General features: G+C 40.4%; 1 protein-coding gene across 9 annotated transcripts in view; it reads left to right on the forward strand.

Annotated features, from left to right (window-relative positions):
• Positions 1–12172, forward strand: part of BCAS3 (BCAS3 microtubule associated cell migration factor) — a 493516-nt gene that overhangs the window by 302045 nt on the left and 179299 nt on the right. The window lies entirely within an intron of this gene.

Below are 12172 nucleotides of genomic sequence, written 5' to 3' on the forward strand. Positions count from 1 at the left end.
AAGTCTCTTCTGTCTTAACCCATCCTGACCCGGTCCTGACCTTAGCTTTACTAATAAGGTACTTACCTCCCTGTTTCATTTCTCACTTGCTAAACTTGACTATAAATCCTTCTGTTACTCAAGAGCTTGGTTTCCACCTTTGGTCCAGCCTCCTTTTTTAGTTCAGAGTTGCCTGGGAGGCCTGTTAAAGGAGAGTAAATCTCTACTGATGATAAGGCCCTTGAGCCACAGATCTCTGGGTAGCCAGTCTAGCCGCTGGATTTCGTCTCCTCTCCCAACTCGACACTTAAGACCACGTGACCATAGCTATTACTGCAACTGCTATGACTTCTTACTGTTTCTCCTACTTTTTAAATTTTACTACTATTTTTTAAAAAAAGAAAAAACAACATGTGTAACGACTTTTGCAAATCCTCTTATTGCTTCTAAAGATCTCCGTCCTTGAGCATCCACACTTTGATTGGCTGCTCTATTCCAGCCACTCTTTTTCCAGGACATAGTGGTGCTGCCCGTAGACGACAATGGTCCCTGCCGATGGTGCTCCTGAAAACACAGGGAACATTCCCAAGATCCATGGGCAGAAGTGTGGCGAGCAGCAGCCTTCCAAAGTGACAGTACAAGAAGGGCTAGGCTCCCCTGTGTGCCCATGGAGAGCGGCCTTATGACAAGAAGAGGAGGGGCTGTGGTGGGTAGACCAAGTTGATTTTTTTTGAGAAAGGCTGAATCTGCAAAGGCAGTGCCGAGACGGGAAAGCGGCAAGCCCTGCTGCAGATCCCAGAGAAGGCTGCACAGTGAGAGATGGTGAGCACTTGGAACCGCGAGAGAGGGCCAAGTGATTCAGCTCCAAGCTTCATGTTTCATTATTTTATGATGAAGAGTGTAAAATCTTGAGGTTATGTTTGAAAAAAGAACCAAAACCCCAACTAGCCCAATCTTGTAGACACTTGATCATTTTCCTTTTGGAGAGAAAGGTGCCCTGTAGTTTGGTGGGCACACCTCCCTGTATAGAGAAAGCAGGGAGAGATAAGGCTGCCTCAGCTGAGGCGAAGGAGCTACATACAGCCTCCCACAGGGTTTTTTTCCCCCTATAAGGGAACCACTTATTATTGAACCAGTTACTTGTGCTATCTGGACATCTCAGGAGATAATGTGCTTCCTTCTTCCTTCTGTTAAAATTGTTCTTCTGTCATGCTGTTGTAACTCACAATTCTTTACACCCTCCTCAGCTCTCTGGAGCTCAGAAGAACCTTCATCATTTTCTCCCCTCTCTGCCAAGTGTACTTGGGACTCTCTCTTCCTATTGCTTCTGTAAATGGCTTTTTCCTGCCCTTCCCCTCACTTCTGGAAGTCTATTCTGATCTCGTGAATTCATCTTTTATGAGAGTAAGAGTCTTTTAGACTATCCTAGCTACCCCGTTGTTCCCATAATGTTACCATGTAGGAGAGCATCCATCTGACCAGCTCTCAGTGCAGTAATTATGGTTCAAGTGCAGCAAAATGGCAGTAGCTCCGTCTCCTGTAGGGTGGTCCACCACCTGTTCCCCTGGACTTTGAGCCTGTTGCCTGTCTCTCCCTGGGGCATATATGGGCACGATTACCCTTGCTGTTTTCTTGCTGTGTTATTGTTTGTATTATGAATATCAGATGACTATGTGCCCAAAAGATCCAACCTTATCAACTCCACCCCCAGTATAATGTGACATTTCCCATTTACTTAATTTGAAATTCATAAGAGAAAGTAGCTTAGTATGTTAGGACTGACATGTTCTTCGTTCTTGCTTTTACCATAAGCCAAAAAATCTCAGAGCCCCAGAGAAAGGTTGGTTCCCAAATTGCATTCTCTCCACCATTGTCTATCCTTAGAATCCTTGCATTGGTTTATCGTCTTTCTTGTTTTTGCCAAACTTCACTGTTTACCCCCTTATTAACTTTTATATCAAGACTCGGCAGCATTTATAAGGTTCTCTAGTAACACAGTAATGTCTGAACTTTTATATTCTCATTTGTGGGTAGAATCTGCTAGTGTTTTCAAAAGAAATTCACAACCAACAACAACAAAAAAATCGAACAGTCCATATTCTGAAACTAGACAGTGTAAAGGTCTCGTGGTTTGATAGCCTTTTGCTGTAGATAAAGAAATTATGAGAAAGGAGAATAATCAGACCACAGTCCATCCTTTAAGAGAAGGGAAGCAAAAGGGCCGAGTACATTAAGTGCTGGCATTCATCCCCCAGGATGCTTTGTTCTCTCGAGGGGCCCTTCCTGTTGCTATTTGTCCCACTGCCTTCCTTTAGTTTAGTTTTATTTTGTTTTGTTTTGAGCCAGCCATGCCCTTTGCTGGATGACCATGAGTAAAAAGCAGAGGGAAAGATGAAGGAAGGAAGAGGAGGATGAAGGAAGGGAGGCAGGGGGAGAGGGGGAATAAGGAAAGAAAGAAAAAGCAAAGTTATGTAATAAGGCAGAGATGGTAAAATGAGAGTTGGAGCAAATACAATATTTGGAGATAGAATTACCCATATAAAACTTTGGGTGCTGACTCAGCCATGACACACTCGCCTTTTTGGGAGAACTCAGGGAGATATTTTGGCAAAATTCTGAGATCTTGTTTTTATAGTTGTGGGGCTGAATTGCCACCACCAACTGTAATATTCTTGAGGACCTAAGATATAACTTTGACTAATCACTGAAATATTTATTGTTTAATATAAGAAGGAGTAAAATGTATTGTGAATAAAGGTATTGGCACCAAATATAATTTTATTTTTAAAATCTAAGTTTGAAATATTCTGTTGATTATGCTAAAATGCAGCTATTTTTTGTTGTTGCTGTTGTTTTGTTTGGTTTTTGGCTTGCAAAAGACAAAATAGATCATTTCAGAAATGTGTTCCTTCCTACACTTTGCCTTGAAATTGCTGTTCGGGTTTGGAAAAGTGACCGATAAACAACACAGAGAATTTTGAATAAGACATTTCAGGCATCGTGGAAGGTTTGTGCGTCATTCACTTGTGTACAGTGACCTCCACAGATTTATTTTACTATACAACGAGGAAAAAAAGTGTAAGAATTACATGTGATTAAAAAAAAAGTGTCTCCATCCTAGAGTATGAATTAAAAAAACTTTGACAAAGTAAAAAGTTAATAAACATACAGTTTGATATGAATTTTGGCAAAAGTTATCAGAGACAAATAGTAGTGGGTCAACTAAATTGATGTATTTATAGGAAAACTTGAATTGGGGCAGTAAATATGTCCTTAGGGTTTGGTGGCATCATAAAGTATTTGAGCTTTATTCTTTGTGATTTATTGCTTTATCAACAGAGGTGAGCATTTGTGTTCAGAAATGGATAATTCATACTTAAATCTTGTGTTTTCTATTTGATCAAGCTTAAATCACAGGTTAAACATGGTGCTTCCCTTCAACGCCACCTCCCCCCCCAAAAAAAAGCTACAGCAAGAGTGTAATATTGAACTTGAATCTTAATTTAAATTTGCCACCCAAGGCTGAGTTTTTACATCTGTCTAGGGGCAAACACCTCTGGTATTTGTCAATAAGCAAAGAAAAATATTGGCTTTTAGATACGAGGCATTTGGCGGACCGGCGACAGTGAGCAAAAAACGTCCCAGTGACTTCAGCTTGCTCTGGCTTCGCTGTGTCTGCCTGGCAGATCCCATATGGCATTATGGAAACCAGCAAATGAAAACCATATTGATCAGCCCTGAGAACAAATGTAAAAAAGGTGGTCTTGAGGAGGAGCCGGGGAGAGGAATGCTTGCCTGGTCAACCTGATAGGCCCTTGTTAAGGCCTTTTAATCATTTATTAACGTAACCCTCCTTCTTCCCTTTCCACTCAGATTACCTCAGCCGCAGAGCATCCTGCTCCATTTATCTTTTAATGTTTCCTTTATTTAATTTATTTTTTAAGCTCTAAGTTAGACTCTTATTTCAGAATTGAGTTTTACTTTTCATGGGATTGTTTTAAGTGACTTAAGTGACTTTCCCCAACAAGCGCACCAGGCATTCAAAGGCAGAAAAGCATTTGCTGAGATTCACCTAATTGACTTGGTATGCACCACAACCAGAAGCAGAGGGACAGAGACAGGCAGCCAGATACATTTAAAAAGAGAGAGAGAGAGAGTAAAGCTGAGTCGTTTCTATAGCTAAATCTCCGGTTAAGGTTTGGGTCAGTGTTTCCATGTCAGTGATCTTCTTGGGGTTTGGGAGTTAGCTGCGCACGATCACTTCAGGTCTAACACCGGAGTCTCGGTCACTTTTCTCTTTTCTCTTCATTCTGTGACTTCAGTAGAAAGCAAGCTGGCGTTTTTCTTCTACCTTGTTACTTTGGGGGGAAATTACAGTAAACTTCAGTCTGCCTAAATGAGATAGAGAAATAGAGATGTGTGGTTTGTGGAGGATTTTGTTTTCCGGGGGTGTTCTCACCTGAGAGGCGTCTTGGATGTTTGTAGGCCTGCTGCATCCCCTGCATCACACGCACACCTAGGTCTAAACGGGCCTGCTTCTCTGCCCACCTCTCTCTCCCCTTTCAACGTCTGCTTCCCCTCACGTGGTCATGTCCAGGTTCATATGTCATTTGGTAAGAAATTTCAAAGGTGTTTTTTCATAGGTAACTGTGTCCTTCTGTAGTTGATAAGTAACCTGTGGATATGAGTCTTCGGAATATTAATTAGCACCTGATAATACTTGTTTCTACCCTGCTTTGGGGCATAAATCCCCCCTTAAAGAGATTCACACAAACAAAAGAAACAGAAGTATAGATGTAAGTTCCTGCCCTGGAACTGGTGTGCGCAAACCAACTTGATGATAGGCTCTTTCCTGAGCCATTTAGTTAATTGCCAAAACCGAATATTTGCTTTTTTCCCTCTCCCTTTTCAAGCCACCTTTACACACTCACATGCACACACACACACACACAGAAACCCTCTTCAACACTGAAAAACTGAGGTATCATTTTCCTATTATAAATTTAACATTGAATTCTGAAAAAGATATTCATAAAAAGCAGAAATTGTGGTTAATCCTTGGGTGCTGTGGGTGATCAAATCACTGAACTTTCTTTTTGCTCTGAACTCCTTGTCTGTGGCTGTTTTGCCTGATTATTTGTATCTTTACTTCTCTATGTTTTCTTTGTTTTCCCTTGCATTTGGGTATCAAAAGATACACAATGTGTAGATCTAATTATCTAACTAGAATCAGGAACTTTATTTTATTTTGGTTTTTCCCTTGGGACTTCAGAGATACCTTCAATAATGTATTTGAAGAAAAATCCATGTATAAAACCTATTCTATCTTTTCTTCTTGCATACTCATTGATTTCTAAGTGCTTTTCTTTATAGGGTCACGTTACTATCCCACTTTGCTTTCTGGGCTCTGCATCAGACAGTGTAGGCGTGCTATCTGTGCAAGACTTACTCTCCCTGTGCGTTGCAGAAGAACAGAACATTAAACAGTGAGTGGACTATGCAGAAACGCTCTCCCTCTCTGGCTCTTTCTCTTCCTCTCTCCCCGCCTCCTCCTTTTTTCCACTCTTCCCTCTCCTCTTCCTCTCTTCCTCTCTCTCTCTCTCCCCCCATTCCCAATGGGAGTGTTGTTTATAGAGCATTATAATTTATAACTGAAGAGAGTGGATTTAATTTCAGTGGAGAGGCTCGCCAGCAGGGCGCCAGCCTGCAATCATATGAATCAGCAAGCTGCAAACTCTATTGAATGGAAAGTATTATCGCTGGCCACAGACGGACACTGTTTCTCCTAAACAGCTCCCTTGGTGCAGGAAGACCTTGTCTTCATTCATCTATTTTACATATCTACTTCTGTTTTAATTCTGCCATTTCCTAAAAGTGTTTTCTCTTTTGATTGCAACTTTTCTTTAACTACCTTGTTTCCTGGCCCAACATTGGAAACTGCTATTGTATGTTTCTGGCTGATGTGATATTTCTTCTGTCTGCATCCTTACCATGTGTGATTTTAGCTTTCCCTTCACTTCTCCTCCTTGCATACAAGTCTTTTTTTTTTATGTGAACTGCTAAACATGCAAACAAGACTGTGATGAACCATTAGCGTGAATATTGTAAAATGCTAGTCAGTTTCCATCACCTGAACTTTTATTTAATCATGGATATTTTGTTTTTACTCAGATATTTTTTCTACATCCATGGAAAGATTTATTCTCTTGTCCTTCAAACGTCTGGGAGATGATTTCTGCTTTACACAACCTATCAAATCTCTTGTAACATTAATACCTGTACCTTTATGCCACCTTCTCAGTATTTTTTTTTAAAAGAAAAAGTACTAAAATACTTGCATGATATTTTGTGGCTGGTGTTTGTTTTAACCCAACATCAGCTGCTTTCATGTAGTGAAGCTAAATCTTTGAGTCATTTTAAAAATCAAGGTACACCTACAAGGCTGGTACCTTTTTCAAACATATTTTACTGAACTCATGTAGCTATTATAAGTGTTGGTAATTTTGGAAGTACAGCTTTAAGATTAGAGAGATTACATTATTATTTCAGCAAATATCAGACTATCTTCATCCAGACTTGAATAATTTCAACACTTACATCTTCACAATGAAATCTAAGTTGCACAAATAGCTGGTTGACTGATACTGATATTTACTTAAAGGGAGAAAGCGTTAGTCCATGAGGCAGTGCGGAAGCGTCAGTGAAGGAATTCTATTTAGACATCAGAGGGAAAGGGAGACTAGTCTGACTACATTTGTTTACAATAAAAGTCTTATATGCTTAGAAGAATACTAACAAATACAAAAGTTAACAAATAAAAAATCCTAAAAGCTCAGACATTTATGAAATTCATGTTTTATTGTCAGAAGTGTATTTTCGTGTCGTAGATGTAAGAGGAAATTATCTTTCTATTAGTTTGCATAGTTTCTTGAAACAATTTAACATCAACAAATCAAAATATATGTAGCCATAATTTTTCTCATTTAAAGCACAGACTTAAGAATCCATATGTAGTCATAAATTTTCTCCTTTCAAGTTTGAAAACAGAGTTATAGTCTTCACTGTCTCAGCTAGGATTTTTTTTTTTTGCCTTTGATTACTCAGTAAGAATTACACATAGGAACAGAAAATCAATATATTTACTTCTGCTTATTTTCCAAATTGAATGTTGCAGTGGTTTAGTATTAGAGAAGGTATAACCAGTAGAGAGGTTTCATCTGGTTTAGTTTTAAATTTCTGGTGGTGGTAGTTGTTACCTTTAACAACAATTAACTGTCAGCAAAGGTAAAGCTTCTTATCACTTCGTTTTTATTCTGAGAAAAGTAGTATGTGCAATGGGAGAGAGAACTGCGAGGTTGATCGCAGGTGAATGTCTGTATAAATCCTGTTGTTCCTGACCTCAAACCAGTTGGTAAGCCCGTGCATGACGCCTGGATTTTTGTTGAATTAAGATTAGAAAAAGTACAGGCGGCTCTGTAATGAACATGCTCGCACAGAAATCTCATGTGTTTCGGCCCCATCAAGGAGGAGGGGAGCTGCGCTGGAGCGCACTCGGGTTGTGGGACTCAGCGACAGGGAAGGGCTCTTGGCTGCTTTGTGTCTTTTCAGAGGCAGGCAAAGGGAGGGTGTCTTCACCACCGTCCCGTGGCCATAGTTACTGTGTTCTGTGTGTTGTCTTTTGACCTAAAAGATGTCCCCCTTTCTACCTGTCATGCAATGTAAGGTCCAAGACAAATGTGGTGTATTTGTGCCTTATTCTGCTTAATTCCTACTTAAAAAAAAAAAATGTAGTGCGAGAACTCTCAGAACCCAGCGTAGAACAGATACATTCTTTTTGCTTATGTATTATAAGCAAAGGATTAGTTTCTTTACATTAGTATCCCTAGTTAAATTAATTCCTTTGAAAATTTTCTACAGTTGAAATAGAAGAAAAATGTGTTAGATATCTATGATTCAAATAAAGAGACATACTGAAAGTAGAATCATCTGTAAATACATTTGGCCAAAATGTTTCCATTCTACAAGATTCAAAAAGTATAAATAAAGTGCAGGGATGTGCTGTTCCCCAGAAAGTTGCTTTTTATGGCCTGAAGCAGGGTTGTGGTTTATTCGTGCTTTTTCTTTGTTTGCACAATTCTTGCACATTAAAGTGACCTGACCTCTTAACAAGTTATCTGATCCCTTGATCAGAAAAACTTTTTATTGAGTGGATTTTTTAAATGTTCCCCGGCAACCTCATAGAAGTCCCTAGGCTGGTCGTGCAGGGAATATTCTGCATTTGTGTAATTGCCATTGGCTTGCTTGACTATTCATATCTAGAGTTTCCAAGTGTTGTTTTAATAAAATGCGTTCAGGCATCGAGGCCGACAGCTATGTTTCCCCTCCCTGCAACTCTGCTCCTGGACCGTGTGCTTGGCCGACGCAGCAAAGCTGAGAAGTCGGCTGCGTCTGTGGGAGCCAACTCTGCTTTGACTGGAAGCAGTTGATACACCGTTTGTTTTCTTTTCTAAATATCCCAGGAGTTTTACTTTCCATTTACTAGGACTTTTGAAAAAAAATCATTGCTTTGGGCTAAATGTTTACCATTTCTTCCAAAGTCTATACCTCCAAAATATTTTTTTAAAAAAAGGTCATGGCCTTATTACTGATCGTCACGGATAAGACTGTGGTTGCTCCAGCTAAAATTGTGACCTTCGTGGAGGATGGGGAAGGGCCCTGCTGGTGGCTGCTTTCCTCACGTTATGGGGCTTTGAAGTGTTCCTGCAACTGATAGAAATGCACGGGGGTTCAGCGAGAGGCAGCTGGCTGGCAGCGACAGATTAAAATATTTCTGACCCACAAAAGTAACCAAATGCCCATATTTCTTCATTTAACATAATTAATACCTTGTATTTCCACTGACTTTGATAAAGTGGCCTTCCTCCTCCCACCCCACCCCCCCTCCCCTCTGTCAACTTTGGGAAGACTGCAAGAGATCTATAGTTAAAATACTCTGCAGATGATGAAGGATAGCATGTCTTTAAAAAGCTAACATCAAAAGTCTCAATTAGGTTGCTGCCTAGCAGGAAGCTTATAACCACATTAAAATGGAAAAGTTATTTCATTTTTAGTATACTGTATTTCAGCAGCAAAGGTTGCAATCTAAGAACAAAATGAAACATTTTTTGGTTTGGCCGTCAAATAAATCCACATTTTGTTATAAATGTACAATTATAGGAAATACGTGAAAAGAAAAGTGGTAAACATTTCTTATCAAATATTGTTCAAGAGGGATTCGGTGCACTGGGAATTTAGAAAAAGCCAGGGATGGATTTGGGTCACGTCACAAGGTCTTCTTGTTGGGTTTAATTCGAAGCAGTTGTCCTTATTTCATTATCACAGGGCACACTGGTTTTCAATTTATTCTTTGAAAGACAGGCAGTGGCACCAAATATGCCTCTTGGTTTAGGCCATGTTTGATTGGTCATGTGATTATATCTGCATCTTTTTTTTCTTTCACTTTGCACCTCAGTACACACATTTCTAAGAGAATAGACAGACGATCTCTTTATTTGAAACAATCTAAGTAATGGTTGAGCGAGCCATCTGGAAAGGTGATGTCAGCTGAGGGCAAGGGTGGCTGCTGGGGGGGTTGTCGCTCCCCCGGCCCTTCTACCCCCAACACACACGCCAGCCTCCGCAAATCCAGTTTCATGGTGCCTGAGTCACTGTCTGGTTGGGTGAACTCATTCTCCTCAGCTGATATTTAACTAGTAGCTCGTTCAGGAAGAGGATCAGGACTGCCTTCCCAGTCCTTTACAAACATGCCGGACACAGAGGGGCAGCCTGATCTGCCGTGAGGGACAGAATTGCATGACATCACTGTCGTATGGGGGGAGAAGGCACATGTTCAGTGCAGTGATGGGATTGGATTCCTTCTATTAAGAAACCCTGAGTTTGTGCTTCATAACCAGATAATGTAGAGCTGATTTCCATTTACAGCCTGATTGCAGATTTGGTTGCTAGAATATAAAGTTTGGTCTGAAAGTGGGTACTACCCAAAACAATATGTGTATATCCTGGTCCTGTGCTATTTTTTTTAAAGTAAAAATTGAAGGTGTCTTATTGGAAAATATCCCAGGTAAGTGAACAGACTGCGTTGAGAGTAGAGCCACTGTCCATAGAGGAGGGTGGACAGGTCCCATAAAGTGGGAGCCCCGGGAAGATGCAGTTCTCTGTGAGACGGGACCAGTGAGGAATCACGTCATGAGGGCGCCCTCCGTGGAACGGCAGAAGTGATCCTGACAGCTGGTCTTCTTTTTATTCCCCACGAGTAGATGTGACACACGCATCTGCCTCCACAGACAGGGTTTTCTCACATTATGTGGCCACAGACAAAGGCGGGCACACACACCATATTGTGTTTGGCGACGAGCTGATTGGATTCCTCACCGCCCTTCCCAAGCTGCACTGGCCCCAGTCATAAACTTGATGGGTATGGTTCACTGATTTTTTTGGACTCTGCATTTATTTTAGCAGACTTCTCTGATAGCTTTTTGCAGTTTTCAGCTTTTTGTTGTTGAAAACAAAAAATAATAAGTAAACCAGTTCAGACCCTGGCTGGTGTAGCTCAGTGGATTGAACGTGAGCCTGCAAACCAAACAACTGCGGTTCGATTCCCAGTCAGGGCGCATGCCTGGGTTGCAGGCCGGTTCCCAGCAGGGATGCACGAGAGGCAACCATACACTGATATTACTCTCCCTCTCTCCTTCCCTTCCCCTCTAAAGATAGATAAATAAAATCTTTTAAAAAATAAGTAAACCAGTTCAGGGATCTGTTTCTCTTTCTGAACCCAATGCCATGCCATAGTGCCCTCCCTGGGGAGGAGCTGTGTCTCTAGCCAGGGCTGCAACCTGAGGAACCAGTCCTGATGGAACCTGAGAAAGAACAGAGTATTGCTTACATTCTTAATGTTCCTGCCTTTTCTTCGTGAGATATTCAAGGGCACCAACATGGTGTTTTTCCTTAGAAATTATGTACGTACGTATCTTGTTCAAGTGTTATACATAGTCTTACTTTGCAAATGATCAAGGCAACATTCTCTTATTCAACAAATTTTTGGTTGAACACCATTGTTCAATATAGTAGTGAATATCTAGAATGTATTTACCAGAATGGATATTGTTCCCATTATATAAGTGAAACACTACAGCACACGTGATAAATATTATTGAATAAGACATTTCTTCTACATAATAATTTAGAGGATCAGCTCTTCTTAACTATCAGGGGATAGGGTAATTTATTTTACTGTAACATTTGACCAAGATATTTTTAGATTTGAAGGGATAGATATGTTATTCCAATGTAGAGCTGCCTAGATTCTTTAACTTCGTTTGAATTAAAAGGTTTCATGCCAGAGTCCTTTCTGGAATATAGCTTAAAAATATTTCACTATGATAACATTCCACTTGTCTAGGAGTCAAAGAAACAAAACTAAAATGAACTGAAGATTTAATTGATGGAACCATGTTGTTAGGCACTGAAGTTATTGATAAGGACGTGAGGTTTTTTATTCGTTGGAGACAGCAATATTGGGAGATTTAAAACTCTTAACAGAGGCAATAAAAGTACCATGGGGTCACGTGTACAGTGATTCTGAAACAGAACAACCTTGAACTGTCTCCTAAACTGTCAAAGAAATTTCAAATTATGTTCAGTACAGTTTTTGTGTTAAGCATGCTTCATTATTTTCTAGTTCCTTATATGTTTGTATCAACCTATGATAGATACATTACCCCTTCATTAACAAGAATGTTCTTTTAACCTCAGCATGTTATGTCCTATTTGATCCACTGTCATGATCTGTTCTGAGAATGCTGGACCACACACACCTTACCATGGGCATTCAGATTGAAAGGAGATCGCCCCTAGTTGGTTCTCCATAGAGCCGTCTGTCCAAGAATCAGAGTGCTGAGCCTGGGAGAATGCAGGCCGTGAAGGTTTCTACCCATTGGATTCTTAATCCTTTCGATGCTCTTGCCTCTCCTTATAGTTTCTTCAGTTATCTGCCATGTTCTATAGGAAGCTCTGTTGGGCCCAGAGTGCTTAAATTAGAGACTTTTCTCCCAAAGGAAGCCCTGAGAGCCCAAGGCATTAGAACAAACACCTAAGAACTCAGGTGCCCTCCAGAAAATAACTTAGCCTTACTGCC

The sequence above is a fragment of the Artibeus jamaicensis genome, unplaced genomic scaffold, assembly GCF_021234435.1.
Source record: "Artibeus jamaicensis isolate MK-2021 breed Jamaican fruit bat unplaced genomic scaffold, CSHL_Jam_final contig_1998, whole genome shotgun sequence".
In the NCBI taxonomy this organism is placed as follows: domain Eukaryota; kingdom Metazoa; phylum Chordata; class Mammalia; order Chiroptera; family Phyllostomidae; genus Artibeus; species Artibeus jamaicensis.